Source organism: Puntigrus tetrazona, chromosome 1, assembly GCF_018831695.1.
Source record: "Puntigrus tetrazona isolate hp1 chromosome 1, ASM1883169v1, whole genome shotgun sequence".
In the NCBI taxonomy this organism is placed as follows: Eukaryota; Metazoa; Chordata; class Actinopteri; order Cypriniformes; family Cyprinidae; genus Puntigrus; species Puntigrus tetrazona.
The window spans coordinates 13,369,923-13,385,850 of record NC_056699.1 but is presented as its reverse complement, the minus strand read 5'-3'; the positions used below and the strand labels follow the sequence as shown (position 1 = coordinate 13,385,850).

The 15,928-nt window shown below is 38.8% G+C and overlaps 2 long non-coding RNA genes across 2 annotated transcripts; both read right to left on the bottom strand.

Annotated features, from left to right (window-relative positions):
- Nucleotides 1-1,630: 1,630 nt before the first annotated feature.
- LOC122351052 lies at nt 1,631-5,283 on the bottom strand. Its single transcript, XR_006251679.1, has 3 exons — nt 5,081-5,283; nt 1,960-2,095; nt 1,631-1,860 (listed from the first exon to the last, which is right to left on the bottom strand). It is a non-coding gene; the product is annotated as an uncharacterized LOC122351052 (long non-coding RNA).
- A 7,332-nt stretch (nt 5,284-12,615) lies between these two features.
- Nucleotides 12,616-15,673, bottom strand: LOC122351590. Its single transcript, XR_006251779.1, has 3 exons — nt 15,581-15,673; nt 12,815-12,950; nt 12,616-12,716 (listed from the first exon to the last, which is right to left on the bottom strand). It is a non-coding gene; the product is annotated as an uncharacterized LOC122351590 (long non-coding RNA).
- Between the last annotated feature and the right edge of the window lie 255 nt (nt 15,674-15,928).

Here is a 15,928-nt window from a genome sequence, read left to right as displayed (position 1 = left end):
AGGAAGTGTTGTGACATCGCGAGAGTTACTCGTACGAGTAAAAGTTTTCAACGAGAAGCATCGGGGTTATTTTCCCCTGCTTTTTCCAGGGCGTTACAAAGACACACTCATGTATGAAAATAAAATGCGAAAGTCTATTGAAATGTATCTTTATTTAAAGGGCGTAATAAAGCGCTGTTTTAAAACTCGCATTATTTGAATTTCAGCTTGTTTCACCGACATTCCAATACGTCACAGCGCTTCGGTGCTAGACAACGAGAGAAAGTTTGCATTTGTTTATGCGTTTGGTTGATGCGTTATCTCAAAGCGACTTACATTGGACTGTAATCTACAATAAGTAGCTATTCAAAGTCTTTTCACGATCTACAGAGATTGTGTTTTTGACTGTTCTACGGACATCATGTCATTTACATCATCCGACAGTGAAAATGTCCCTGACGACCCTCACAGGTCCAGAAGCGACACATTCTCCGCTGAGTTGGAACTTCTCAACAGGCTGGATGTGTCTAATCTAGGATCCATTGATGATTACACAGAGGAGTCTAGTCTTAGCAGTGCCACATCTGAAGATGAAACTGAGGCGAGCGTGGTCAGCTTTGAATCGGACTCAAGAGGCATGCTTTGACATCATGCATTGTATAAAAATGAGCTGCAGCCGCATGTTCATGCAGGACAGAGGATGCAATGATAGTTTGGGATTGCTGAGCGTCAGCAGCCAAATCGTCCCGCAGTCCTCCGATGTCCAGAACATCCCTCCATACATCCTACAAGGCTCTAGAAGCAGCAGGGCCTTCAGAAAGCATGGATTTCTATAGTGACCAAGAAGTGTCTTCTGTCGAGTCTACATCTATAGGAGTGTCACCTGCAGACTCTGTGGACAGCAGTACAGGTAACACTGAAATGTGGACCTGCACTACAGTATAAGAAGTATCTAGAAGCACTATAGAGTATAAAGTTCCCAAGTCTCTGTCTCATATTTAAGATTCCTTTACATGGTTGTATATTTTGCATAGAAGCAATTTTAGACCAATGAATGTAATACTCACGGGACATATTTATTAAATGTAAAGTCCAAGTGAATGCTTCTTCGTTTTCGTTTTAGAAAACCATGTCAGTCTAAGGAAGAAAGTGAAGAACAGGATCTGTTCATTCTTCAAGAGGACATGGAATGCTATGAAGCGCCCTTCGCTCAGTTGTGAAACACTGACAGAGCCGCGTTCACGCCTCCGTCTAATGACACAGATCTAGACGGTGCAGATTCAGCACGTCTTGCGGATCCTAGGCTGGGTGAATGGAGCTTTGACAGTGCCAACAACCCCTTTGAAGGAGGACGTGACAATAGCCTGGACCTGTTAAGCATTAGCAGTGAGGAACGAAGTTGGTCTCGGCAGAGTGGCCCTGCTAGAGAAGAGTGCGCATGTTCTGATCGTGAGAACACGTACGCAACAGAGTCTTCCATGAGCCTGAAGGAGCCGAGTGACGGAGAGGCGCCTTCTGTGGAGAACAGCACAGGTAAGAACGAAAGTACAGTAAAACCTGGGACATTTGTGTAGATAGTAAATACCAGCACAGTGCACTGGCATATGCAAATGATTCAGTCTTTTGAATGATTTTTAGAAAAACACCCGGTTTGAGGAAAAGGATGAAGAAAGGGATTTCTTCAGTCTTTAAGAAAGCACGGAAGCCCTTAAAGTGGCCCTCCTTCTGCTGCTGCCGCGGGACCAGAGTTGAGCCATTTGTGCCTCTACAAGAGAACTCGGAGCCGAATCCAGAGCCAGCTGATCCCAAACCACACTTTGTTGCAGAGCCCTTTGGTTTCCAGCTGACTGATGGTAAGTCTGCTACCACGATTACTGTACCCTTCAGAAACAAACAAACAAAAAGCATTTTATTAGTATTTTATTTTACTACTATTTTATTATAACATTGGTTGTTGTTGTTGTTTGCGTGTGTATTTACGTATGTATGTGTGTATGTATCAGGAAGCTTTGGATTTGTGTGAACTGATTCCAACTACTGGGTTCATTGTGAAGACAGTGGCCACCTCAAGCCCTCCACATCAGGATCAGTAGCCTTCGTCTAGCAGACCTGTGACCTGAAGTAGCACATACTTAGTCATATGGCCAAAGCAGGGTGCCAAGTTTCTAGCAGTATTTAGCTCTTAATATAACATGTGTTTTAAAGGTAAATGATTTATTGAAATGTATGCATTTGAAGTACACTGTATAATTTCATTAAGAAGGTTTAAGCTAGTATTTGTGAAATAATCTCCTAGTTTATTGCTATTATAATTGTACAAAAGCATTTCATTTAAATGGATGATGATGTTTAAAATGTTTTTATTTAATAAAATGTACATATAAAAATAATATCTCTCTTTGTCTCTTACTTTTGGCTGCTCCAAAAGGTGAAATGCATCTCAGAAATGTTGAAGTTTAAATGTAAAGTCTGAATTAAAAAAGAGTATAGGCCTAAATATCAATATATTGAGATGAGATTCATTGACGTTTATTTTAGAAAAATCATTATAATTTATTTAAAAATGCAACTTTACCTAAATAGTATAAGATGCAGTCCTTTTTGTGACAGGAAATAAAATAAAATGGAATTTCACTGAAATTTGCAATCATAATTTCCACAATAAAGAAAAAGGTTATGGACGATGGTGTGAGTTAAAAAAAATACTTGCTCCTATGTCACTTCTGGGGTTATCGCATGTCCTCTAAAGCTGATCGATTTCATGTGATAACCCTGAAGACTCATAGGTTATGGAGGAAGAGCCAGGATACATTAAAGAAAAAACCCCTGAAATATGGTGCGTATTTACTTTTTGGGTGAACTATTCCTTTAACAGAATCTGCTGCGCATTATTATTTCTAAAGATCAAAATTTATCAGACAAGAGTTATAGATCAGGTCTGTCCGCTTGGTACAAATGTTATTTTTAAATTATCAAGAACAAAGGACTGGAGATTTTTTTTTTTTTAAGTTCTTTTTCAAAGAATGGGACAAAATCCACACACAGATCACACCTATGTGGAAAATTAAAGATTGTAATTAATGTACCTTTTGGAACTGAAAAAGTGAAATACTGGAAGATGGCAAGATGCACTCGAGTCCGTGATAAAGAGAGAGTTTCAGAAATTACCCACTCATTGGGCAGTGAGTGTCATCTCATTTTTACATGCGAGTAAAGCTGTAGACAGTTGGCATTGTACTTAAAGGAAAAGTACATGAGCATTTTTTAATATTGAAAAACGTTTGTGCATGAACACTAGCACACACCCATTACACAAGTACACTAGTGTTCTTTTTGTGTGATTACTCGGTTTCTGGTTTGCAGGTAGTTTATGTGGTTTTGTGCATTGTAATCACAGTATTTTGCTGGATATCTGATGAGCACACTACTGAGTGCACTGCAGGGCATCGACTCCAAGACTGCGATCCTACTGGGAAAAGTTGCACTCTGGGTGATGGTTTTTATATATGATAGATTTGTCAGTCTGTAGAAGTCCAGATAACCTATCTGGCACAGTGAGACGGAGAGGTTATCTGGACTTCTACAGACTGACCCGCAGAGAAAAAAAACCTTCCACTGCTCATTCACTCTGCAGGTGAAAATATGTTTCGTGATTATGTTAACATTGCACTCCTGGTCATTAAGTGAAAAAGTTGCTCATGCTAATCGAAGTACTCCTTCAGTCACGTTAAATGCTTGTTAGGGTTCACAACTGACCACTAGATGGCAGCAGAAAAGCTATTATTGAATGTGAGGGCCCGAGAAGTCAAAGACGAGAAACACCAGCAGTCACATTTACATTTAGAAAAAGAAAGAACTTACAATTGAGAGTACAACAATTCATTTTTAGAGAGACAAACAGACAGTGTAAGTGCTTATAACACCCAGTCACAGGGAAATTAGTACATGCCAGAAGGGAAGGAATAAACAAGGGGATAAGACACAGAGACAGTGAGAGTATTTTTTTTTTTTTTTTTTTTTTTTTTTTTTTTTTTTTTTTTTTTTTTTTTTATGATGAGGTCAATTGCTGAAAGATGTGAGAGTTTCTAAAGATTGACAGAGATCCAGCATTCGGATATGTACGGGAAGATCGTCAAAGAACGAGAAACACCAGTCGCTAGCAGTCAGACTAGAGGTGTGCAGAGAAAAAGAAAGAACTTTAATTAAACTCAAAAAAGTACCTTTACAAAAACAAACCAGGCAGACAGAGACAGACCAACAACAACAAACAAACAAAAAAGCCACCAAAATGGACACCACGACAGCTTATAAAGAGAAAGATGGGCCCGTTATAAATTAAGAGGGAAATCAACAACACTTTACATTCAACAAAAGAAATCAAATCAAAAAGATAAACCAGACAAAAAGAAACGCTAAATCATCCCCAAAGAACCGAACCCATAACCAAACAACATAAAATAGACAACTAAATACAATTAATAAAATCAGCAACTTTTCCTTTTCAAATTGTAAAAAAAGAAAGGTTCAGAGAGCATTAGATGTGATTTTTCACACATGGATTGGCCACCGCAGAGTCCATACTTCAACTCCGATGAGAATCTTTGGGATGTACTCTAGAAGACTATGTGAACAGTTCAACTCTCCCGTCATCAATATATAATCTTGGCGAAAAATGTATGCAACTCTGGATGGGAATAAATGTTACGACATTGCAGAAGCTTATCAGAACAATCAAAGCTAAAGACAGTCCAAAGAAATATAAGTGTGTGTGTGTGTGTGTGTGTGTGTGTGACTTTTTTTTTTTTTTTTTTTTTTTGCACAGGCAGTGTGTTATTGATCATGAAATGTACACTGCCTGTACATTTCAATGCTTTTGTTATGAATACAAGAAAAATAATTATAATAATTTTATAACGTGGTAACATTTACAATTGAATTCCACTTATTTTTACTTGGTGTTTTCTACACACGTGGGTGTGTTAAACACATATATGAAGTATAAGAAATATACATTACCATAAACGAATAAGGCCACAATTTGTATTTCGTCTCTATCTATCTATCTATCTATCTATCATGTTTTTGGATATTCTAAACTTACCGATAAGCGCATCCTGCCCCGTTTCTTTGTCTAACTTCCACGAGCAGGTCGCCGCCATTGTTGTCTTTTCTTCGGCTGATATTCACACGCAGACCTGCTCGTACAGCGACATCCAGCGGCTGAGAAAACTTTCTACTTTGAGCTGATTGGAAGATTGCTTTCTTAATAGAGCATTATCGCCATCTACTGTGTAGTATCAAATAGTATTTGGGGCTTGTTCATTTTACATGGTATGGGTCTAAAATGGACCAAGTTTGCCACGGTAACGGTTCTGTTCAAATGGAAATATATTTGGTTTGGTTTGATATATATTTCATTCCATTCAGTAGTTTATGTAACACAGGTGGCTCTTTCGGAGTGTGTGTGAGAGCGTCGGGGAAATAATAGTGTAGGTGCCGGTTTGATTGGGCAGCGATTGCCAAGTGAAAGCATCCATTCTTCTGGGAGCAATTGATTGGGTGTGGTAATATACCTTTGCGGGGGAGTATCGCGAGAACTTCTTCACGCGACTCAGAGCCTGCTGAGGAAGTGTTGTGACATCGCGAGAGTTACTCGTACGAGTAAAAGTTTTCAACGAGAAGCATCGGGGTTATTTTCCCCTGCTTTTTCCAGGGCGTTACAAAGACACACTCATGTATGAAAATAAAATGCGAAAGTCTATTGAAATGTATCTTTATTTAAAGGGCGTAATAAAGCGCTGTTTTAAAACTCGCATTATTTGAATTTCAGCTTGTTTCCACCGACATTCCAATACGTCACAGCGCTTCGGTGCTAGACAACGAGAGAAAGTTTGCATTTGTTTATGCGTTTGGTTGATGCGTTATCTCAAAGCGACTTACATTGGACTGTAATCTACAATAAGTAGCTATTCAAAGTCTTTTCACGATCTACAGAGATTGTGTTTTTGACTGTTCTACCGACATCATGTCATTTACATCATCCGACAGTGAAAATGTCCCTGACGACCCTCACAGGTCCAGAAGCGACACATTCTCCGCTGAGTTGGAACTTCTCAACAGGCTGGATGTGTCTAATCTAGGATCCATTGATGATTACACAGAGGAGTCTAGTCTTAGCAGTGCCACATCTGAAGATGAAACTGAGGCGAGCGCGTGGTCAGCTTTGAATCGATCAAGAGGCATGCTTTGACATCATGCATTGTATAAAAATGAGCTGCAGCCGCATGTTCATGCAGGACAGAGGATGCAATGATAGTTTGGGATTGCTGAGCGTCAGCAGCCAAATCGTCCGCAGTCCTCCGATGTCCAGAACATCCCCTCCATACATCCTACAAGGCTCTAGAAGCAGCAGGGCCTTCAGAAAGCATGGATTTCTATAGTGACCAAGAAGTGTCTTCTGTCGAGTCTACATCTATAGGAGTGTCACCTGCAGACTCTGTGGACAGCAGTACAGGTAACACTGAAATGTGGACCTGCACTACAGTATAAGAAGTATCTAGAAGCACTATAGAGTATAAAGTTCCCAAGTCTCTGTCTCATATTTAAGATTCCTTTACATGGTTGTATATTTTGCATAGAAGCAATTTTAGACCAATGAATGTAATACTCACGGACATATTTATTAAATGTAAAGTCCAAGTGAATGCTTCTTCGTTTTCGTTTTAGAAAACCATGTCAGTCTAAGGAAGAAAGTGAAGAACAGGATCTGTTCATTCTTCAAGAGGACATGGAATGCTATGAAGCGCCCTTCGCTCAGTTGTGAAACACTGACAGAGCCGCTCACGCTCCGTCTAATGACACAGATCTAGACGGTGCAGATTCAGCACGTCTTGCGGATCCTAGGCTGGGTGAATGGAGCTTTGACAGTGCCAACAACCCCTTTGAAGGAGGGACGTGACAATAGCCTGGACCTGTTAAGCATTAGCAGTGAGGAACGGTTGGTCTCGGCAGAGTGGCCCTGCTAGAGAAGAGTGCGCATGTTCTGATCGTGAGAACACACGACGCAACAGAGTCTTCCATGAGCCTGAAGGAGCCGAGTGACGGAGAGGCGCCTCTGTGGAGAACAGCACAGGTAAGAACGAAAGTACAGTAAAACCTGGGACATTTGTGTAGATAGTAAATACCAGCACAGTGCACTGGCATATGCAAATGATTCAGTCTTTTGAATGATTTTTAGAAAAACACCCGGTTTGAGGAAAAGGATGAAGAAAGGGATTTCTTCAGTCTTTAAGAAAGCACGGAAGCCCTTAAAGTGGCTCCTCCTTCTGCTGCTGCCGCGGGACCAGAGTTGAGCCATTTGTGCCTCTACAAGAGAACTCGGAGCGAATCCAGAGCCAGCTGATCCCAAACCACACTTTGTTGCAGAGCCCTTTGGTTTCCAGCTGACTGATGGTAAGTCTGCTACCACGATTACTGTACCCTTCAGAAACAAACAAACAAAAAGCATTTTATTAGTATTTTATTTTACTACTATTTTATTATAACATTGGTTGTTGTTGTTTATGCGTGTACTTACGTATGTATGTGTGTATGTATCAGGAAGCTTTGGATTTGTGTGAACTGATTCCAACTACTGGGTTCATTGTGAAGACAGTGGCCACCTCAAGCCCTCCACATCAGGATCAGTAGCCTTCGTCTAGCAGACTGTGACCTGAAGTAGCACATACTTAGTCATATGGCCAAAGCAGGGTGCCAAGTTTCTAGCAGTATTTAGCTCTTAATATAACATGTGTTTTAAAGGTAAATGATTTATTGAAATGTATGCATTTGAAGTACACTGTATAATTTCATTAAGAAGGTTTAAGCTAGTATTTGTGAAATAATCTCCTAGTTTATTGCTATTATAATTGTACAAAAGCATTTCATTTAAATGGATGATGATGTTTAAAAAATGTTTTTATTTAATAAAATGTACATATAAAAATAATATCTCTCTTTGTCTCTTACTTTTGGCTGCTCCAAAAGGTGAAATGCATCTCAGAAATGTTGAAGTTTAAATGTAAAGTCTGAATTAAAAAAGAGTATAGGCCTAAATATCAATATATTGAGATGAGATTCATTGACGTTTATTTTAGAAAAATCATTATAATTTATTTAAAAATGCAACTTTACCTAAATAGTATAAGATGCAGTCCTTTTTGTGACAGGAAATAAAATAAAATGGAATTTCACTGAAATTTGCAATCATAATTTCCACAATAAAGAAAAAGGTTATGGACGATGGTGTGAGTTAAAAAAATACTTGCTCCTATGTCACTTTCTGGGGGTTATCGCATGTCCTCTAAAGCTGATCGATTTCATGTGATAACCCCTGAAGACTCATAGGTTATGAGGAAGAGCCAGGATACATTAAAGAAAAACCCCTGAAATATGGTGCGATTTACTTTTTGGGTGAACTATTCCTTTAACAGAATCTGCTGCGCATTATTATTTCTAAAGATCAAAATTTATCAGACAAGAGTTATAGATCAGGTCTGTCCGCTTGGTACAAATGTTATTTTTAAATTATCAAGAACAAAGGACTGGAGATTTTTTTTTTTTTTTAAGTTCTTTTTCAAAGAATGGGACAAAATCCACACACAGATCACACCTATGTGGAAAATTAAAGATTGTAATTAATGTACCTTTTTGGAACTGAAAAAAGTGAAATACTGGAAGATGGCAAGATGCACTCGAGTCCGTGATAAAGAGAGAGTTTCAGAAATTACCCACTCATTGGGCAGTGAGTGTCATCTCATTTTTACATGCGAGTAAAGCTGTAGACAGTTGGCATTGTACTTAAAGGAAAAGTACATGAGCATTTTTTAATATTGAAAAACGTTTGTGCATGAACACTAGCACACACCCATTACACAAGTACACTAGTGTTCTTTTTGTGTGATTACTCGGTTTCTGGTTTGCAGGTAGTTTATGTGGTTTTGTGCATTGTAATCACAGTATTTTGCTGGATATCTGATGAGCACACTACTGAGTGCACTGCAGGGCATCGACTCCAAGACTGCGATCCTACTGGGAAAAGTTGCACTCTGGGTGATGGTTTTTATATATGATAGATTTGTCAGTCTGTAGAAGTCCAGATAACCTATCTGGCACAGTGAGACGGAGAGGTTATCTGGACTTCTACAGACTGACCCGCAGAAAAAAAAACCTTCCACTGCTCATTCACTCTGCAGGTGAAAATATGTTTCGTGATTATGTTAACATTGCACTCCTGGTCATTAAGTGAAAAAGTTGCTCATGCTAATCGAAGTACTCCTTCAGTCACGTTAAATGCTTGTTAGGGTTCACAACTGACCACTAGATGGCAGCAGAAAAGCTATTATTGAATGTGAGGGACCGAGAAGTCAAAGACGAGAAACACCAGCAGTCACCAGAAAAAGAAAGAACTTTAATTAAACTCAAAAAAGTACCTTTACAAAAACAAACCAGGCAGACAGAGACAGACCAACAACAACAAACAAACAAAAAGCCACCAAAATGGACACCACGACAGCTTATAAAGAGAAAGATGGGCCCGTTATAAATTAAGAGGGAAATCAACAACACTTTACATTCAACAAAAGAAATCAAATCAAAAAGATAAACCAGACAAAAAAGAAACGCTAAATCATCCCCAAAGAACCGAACCCATAACCAAACAACATAAATAGACAACTAAATACAATTAACAAAATCAGCAACTTTTCCTTTTCAAATTGTAAAAAAAGAAAGGTTCAGAGAGCATTAGATGTGATTTTTCACACATGGATTGGCCACCGCAGAGTCCATACTTCAACTCCGATGAGAATCTTTGGGATGTACTCTAGAAGACTATGTGAACAGTTCAACTCTCCGTCATCAATATATAATCTTGGCGAAAAATGTATGCAACTCTGGATGGGAATAAATGTTACGACATTGCAGAAGCTTATCAGAACAATCAAAGCTAAAGACAGTCCAAAGAAATATAAGTGTGTGTGAGTGTGTGTGTGTGTGACTTTTTTTTTTTTTTTTTTTTTTCTGCACAGGCAGTGTATATTGATCATGAAATGTACACTGCCTGTACATTTCAATGCTTTTGTTATGAATACAAGAAAAATAATTATAATAATTTTATAACGTGGTAACATTTACAATTGAATTCCACTTATTTTTACTTGGTGTTTTCTACACACGTGGGTGTGTTAAACACATATATGAAGTATAAGAAATATACATTACCATAAACGAATAAGGCCACAATTTGTATTTGTATTTCTATCTATCTATCTATCTATCTATCTATCTATCATGTTTTTGGATATTCTAAACTTACCGATAAGCGCATCCTGCCCCGTTTCTTTGTCTAACTTCCACGAGCAGGTCGCCGCCATTGTTGTTGTCTTTTCTTCGGCTGATATTCACACGCAGACCTGCTCGTACAGACATCCAGCGGCTGAGAAAACTTTCTACTTTGAGCTGATTGGAAGATTGCTTTCTTAATAGAGCATTATCGCCATCTACTGTGTAGTATCAAATAGTATTTGGGGGCTTGTTCATTTTACATGGTATGGGTCTAAAATGGACCAAGTTTGCCACGGTAACGGTTCTGTTCAAATGGAAATATATTTGGTTTGGTTTGATATATATTTCATTCCATTCAGTAGTTTATGTAACACAGGTGGCTCTTTCGGGAGTGTGTGTGAGAGCGTCGGGGAAATAATAGTGTAGGTGCCGGTTTGATTGGGCAGCGATTGCCAAGTGAAAGCATCCATTCTTCTGGGAGCAATTGATTGGGTGTGGTAATATACCTTATGGGGAGTATCGCGAGAACTTCTTCACGCGACTCAGAGCCTGCTGAGGAAGTGTTGTGACATCGCGAGAGTTACTCGTGACGAGTAAAAGTTTTCAACGAGAAACATCGGGTTATTTTCCCCTGCTTTTTTCCAGGGCGTTACAAAGACACACTCATGTATGAAAATAAAATGCGAAAGTCTATTGAAATGTATCTTTATTTAAAGGGCGTAATAAAGCGCTGTTTTAAAACTCGCATTATTTGAATTTCAGCTTGTTTCACCGACATTCCAATACGTCACAGCGCTTCGTGCTAGACAACGAGAGAAAGTTTGCATTTGTTTATGCGTTTGGTTGATGCGTTATCTCAAAGCGACTTACATTGGACTGTAATCTACAATAAGTAGCTATTCAAAGTCTTTTCACGATCTACAGAGATTGTGTTTTTGACTGTTCTACCGACATCATGTCATTTACATCATCCGACAGTGAAAATGTCCCTGACGACCCTCACAGAAGGTCCAGAAGCGACACATTCTCCGCTGAGTTGGAACTTCTCAACAGGCTGGATGTGTCTAATCTAGGATCCATTGATGATTACACAGAGGAGTCTAGTCTTAGCAGTGCCACATCTGAAGATGAAACTGAGGCGAGCGTGGTCAGCTTTGAATCGGACTCAAGAGGCATGCTTTGACATCATGCATTGTATAAAATGAGCTGCAGCCGCATGTTCATGCAGGACAGAGGATGCAATGATAGTTTGGGATTGCTGAGCGTCAGCAGCCAATCCGTCCGCAGTCCTCCGATGTCCAGAACATCCTCCATACATCCTACAAGGCTCTAGAAGCAGCAGGGCCTTCAGAAAGCATGGATTTCTATAGTGACCAAGAAGTGTCTTCTGTCGAGTCTACATCTATAGGAGTGTCACCTGCAGACTCTGTGGACAGCAGTACAGGTAACACTGAAATGTGGACCTGCACTACAGTATAAGAAGTATCTAGAAGCACTATAGAGTATAAAGTTCCCAAGTCTCTGTCTCATATTTAAGATTCCTTTACATGGTTGTATATTTTGCATAGAAGCAATTTTAGACCAATGAATGTAATACTCACGGGACATATTTATTAAATGTAAAGTCCAAGTGAATGCTTCTTCGTTTTTGTTTTAGAAAACCATGTCAGTCTAAGGAAGAAAGTGAAGAACAGGATCTGTTCATTCTTCAAGAGGACATGGAATGCTATGAAGCGCCCTTCGCTCAGTTGTGAAACACTGACAGAGCCGTTCACGCTCCGTCTAATGACACAGATCTAGACGGTGCAGATTCAGCACGTCTTGCGGATCCTAGGCTGGGTGAATGGAGCTTTGACAGTGCCAACAACCCCTTTGAAGGAGGACGTGACAATAGCCTGGACCTGTTAAGCATTAGCAGTGAGGAACGAAGTTGGTCTCGGCAGAGTGGCCCTGCTAGAGAAGAGTGCGCATGTTCTGATCGTGAGAACACGTGACGCAACAGAGTCTTCCATGAGCCTGAAGGAGCCGAGTGACGGAGAGGCGCCTTCTGTGGAGAACAGCACAGGTAAGAACGAAAGTACAGTAAAACCTGGGACATTTGTGTAGATAGTAAATACCAGCACAGTGCACTGGCATATGCAAATGATTCAGTCTTTTGAATGATTTTTAGAAAAACACCCCGGTTTGAGGAAAAGGATGAAGAAAGGGATTTCTTCAGTCTTTAAGAAAGCACGGAAGCCCTTAAAGTGGGCCCTCCTTCTGCTGCTGCCGCGGGACCAGAGTTGAGCCATTTGTGCCTCTACAAGAGAACTCGAGCCGAATCCAGAGCCAGCTGATCCCAAACCACACTTTGTTGCAGAGCCCTTTGGTTTCCAGCTGACTGATGGTAAGTCTGCTACCACGATTACTGTACCCTTCAGAAACAAACAAACAAAAAGCATTTTATTAGTATTTTATTTTACTACTATTTTATTATAACATTGGTTGTTGTTGTTTTTGCGCGTGTACTTACGTATGTATGTGTGTATGTATCAGGAAGCTTTGGATTTGTGTGAACTGATTCCAACTACTGGGTTCATTGTGAAGACAGTGGCCACCTCAAGCCCTCCACATCAGGATCAGTAGCCTTCGTCTAGCAGACCTGTGACCTGAAGTAGCACATACTTAGTCATATGGCCAAAGCAGGGTGCCAAGTTTCTAGCAGTATTTAGCTCTTAATATAACATGTGTTTTAAAGGTAAATGATTTATTGAAATGTATGCATTTGAAGTACACTGTATAATTTCATTAAGAAGGTTTAAGCTAGTATTTGTGAAATAATCTCCTAGTTTATTGCTATTATAATTGTACAAAAGCATTTCATTTAAATGGATGATGATGTTTAAAATGTTTTTATTTAATAAAATGTACATATAAAAATAATATCTCTCTTTGTCTCTTACTTTTGGCTGCTCCAAAAGGTGAAATGCATCTCAGAAATGTTGAAGTTTAAATGTAAAGTCTGAATTAAAAAAGAGTATAGGCCTAAATATCAATATATTGAGATGAGATTCATTGACGTTTATTTTAGAAAAATCATTATAATTTATTTAAAAATGCAACTTTACCTAAATAGTATAAGATGCAGTCCTTTTTGTGACAGGAAATAAAATAAAATGGAATTTCACTGAAATTTGCAATCATAATTTCACAATAAAGAAAAAGGTTATGGACGATGGTGTGAGTTAAAAAAATACTTGCTCCTATGTCACTTCTGGGGTTATCGCATGTCCTCTAAAGCTGATCGATTTCATGTGATAACCCCTGAAGACTCATAGGTTATGAGGAAGAGCCAGGATACATTAAAGAAAAAACCCTGAAATATGGTGCGATTTACTTTTGGGTGAACTATTCCTTTAACAGAATCTGCTGCGCATTATTATTTCTAAAGATCAAAATTTATCAGACAAGAGTTATAGATCAGGTCTGTCCGCTTGGTACAAATGTTATTTTTAAATTATCAAGAACAAAGGACTGAGATTTTTTTTTTTTTTTTAAGTTCTTTTTCAAAGAATGGGACAAAATCCACACACAGATCACACCTATGTGGAAAATTAAAGATTGTAATTAATGTACCTTTTGGAACTGAAAAAGTGAAATACTGGAAGATGGCAAGATGCACTCGAGTCCGTGATAAAGAGAGAGTTTCAGAAATTACCCACTCATTGGGCAGTGAGTGTCATCTCATTTTTACATGCGAGTAAAGCTGTAGACAGTTGGCATTGTACTTAAAGGAAAAGTACATGAGCATTTTTTAATATTGAAAAACGTTTGTGCATGAACACTAGCACACACCCATTACACAAGTACACTAGTGTTCTTTTTGTGTGATTACTCGGTTTCTGGTTTGCAGGTAGTTTATGTGGTTTTGTGCATTGTAATCACAGTATTTTGCTGGATATCTGATGAGCACACTACTGAGTGCACTGCAGGGCATCGACTCCAAGACTGCGATCCTACTGGGAAAAGTTGCACTCTGGGTGATGGTTTTTATATATGATAGATTTGTCAGTCTGTAGAAGTCCAGATAACCTATCTGGCACAGTGAGACGGAGAGGTTATCTGGACTTCTACAGACTGACCCGCAGAATAAAAAAACCTTCCACTGCTCATTCACTCTGCAGGTGAAAATATGTTTCAGATTATGTTAACATTGCACTCCTGGTCATTAAGTGAAAAAGTTGCTCATGCTAATCGAAGTACTCCTTCAGTCACGTTAAATGCTTGTTATGGTTCACAACTGACCACTAGATGGCAGCAGAAAAGCTATTATTGAATGTGAGGGCCCGAGAAGTCAAAGACGAGAAACACCAGCAGTCACCAGAAAAAAAGAAAGAACTTTAATTAAACTCAAAAAAAGTACCTTTACAAAAACAAACCAGGCAGACAGAGACAGACCAACAACAACAAACAAACAAAAAAAGCCACCAAAATGGACACCACGACAGCTTATAAAGAGAAAGATGGGCCCGTTACAAATTAAGAGGGAAATCAACAACACTTTACATTCAACAAAAGAAATCAAATCAAAAAGATAAACCAGACAAAAAAGAAACGCTAAATCATCCCCAAAGAACCGAACCCATAACCAAACAACATAAATAGACAACTAAATACAATTAATAAAATCAGCAACTTTTCCTTTTCAAATTGTAAAAAAAGAAAGGTTCAGAGAGCATTAGATGTGATTTTTCACACATGGATTGGCCACCGCAGAGTCCATACTTCAACTCCGATGAGAATCTTTGGGATGTACTCTAGAAGACTATGTGAACAGTTCAACTCTCCGTCATCAATATATAATCTTGGCGAAAAATGTATGCAACTCTGGATGGGAATAAATGTTACGACATTGCAGAAGCTTATCAGAACAATCAAAGCTAAAGACAGTCCAAAGAAATATAAGTGTGTGAGTGTGTGTGTGTGTGTGTGACTTTTTTTTTTTTTTTTTTTTTGCACAGGCAGTGTACATTGATCATGAAATGTACACTGCCTGTACATTTCAATGCTTTTGTTATGAATACAAGAAAAATAATTATAATAATTTTATAACGTGGTAACATTTACAATTGAATTCCACTTATTTTTACTTGGTGTTTTCTACACACGTGGGTGTGTTAAACACATATATGAAGTATAAGAAATATACATTACCATAAACGAATAAGGCCACAATTTGTATTTTTCGTCTATCTATCTATCTATCTATCTATCATGTTTTTGGATATTCTAAACTTACCGATAAGCGCATCCTGCCCCGTTTCTTTGTCTAACTTCCACGAGCAGGTCGCCGCCATTGTTGTCTTTTCTTCGGCTGATATTCACACGCAGACCTGCTCTCGTACAGCGACATCCAGCGGCTGAGAAAACTTTCTACTTTGAGCTGATTGGAAGATTGCTTTCTTAATAGAGCATTATCGCCATCTACTGTGTAGTATCAAATAGTATTTGGGGCTTGTTCATTTTACATGGTATGGGTCTAAAATGGACCAAGTTTGCCACGGTAACGGTTCTGTTCAAATGGAAATATATTTGGTTTGGTTTGATATATATTTCATTCCATTCAGTAGTTTATGTAACACAGGTG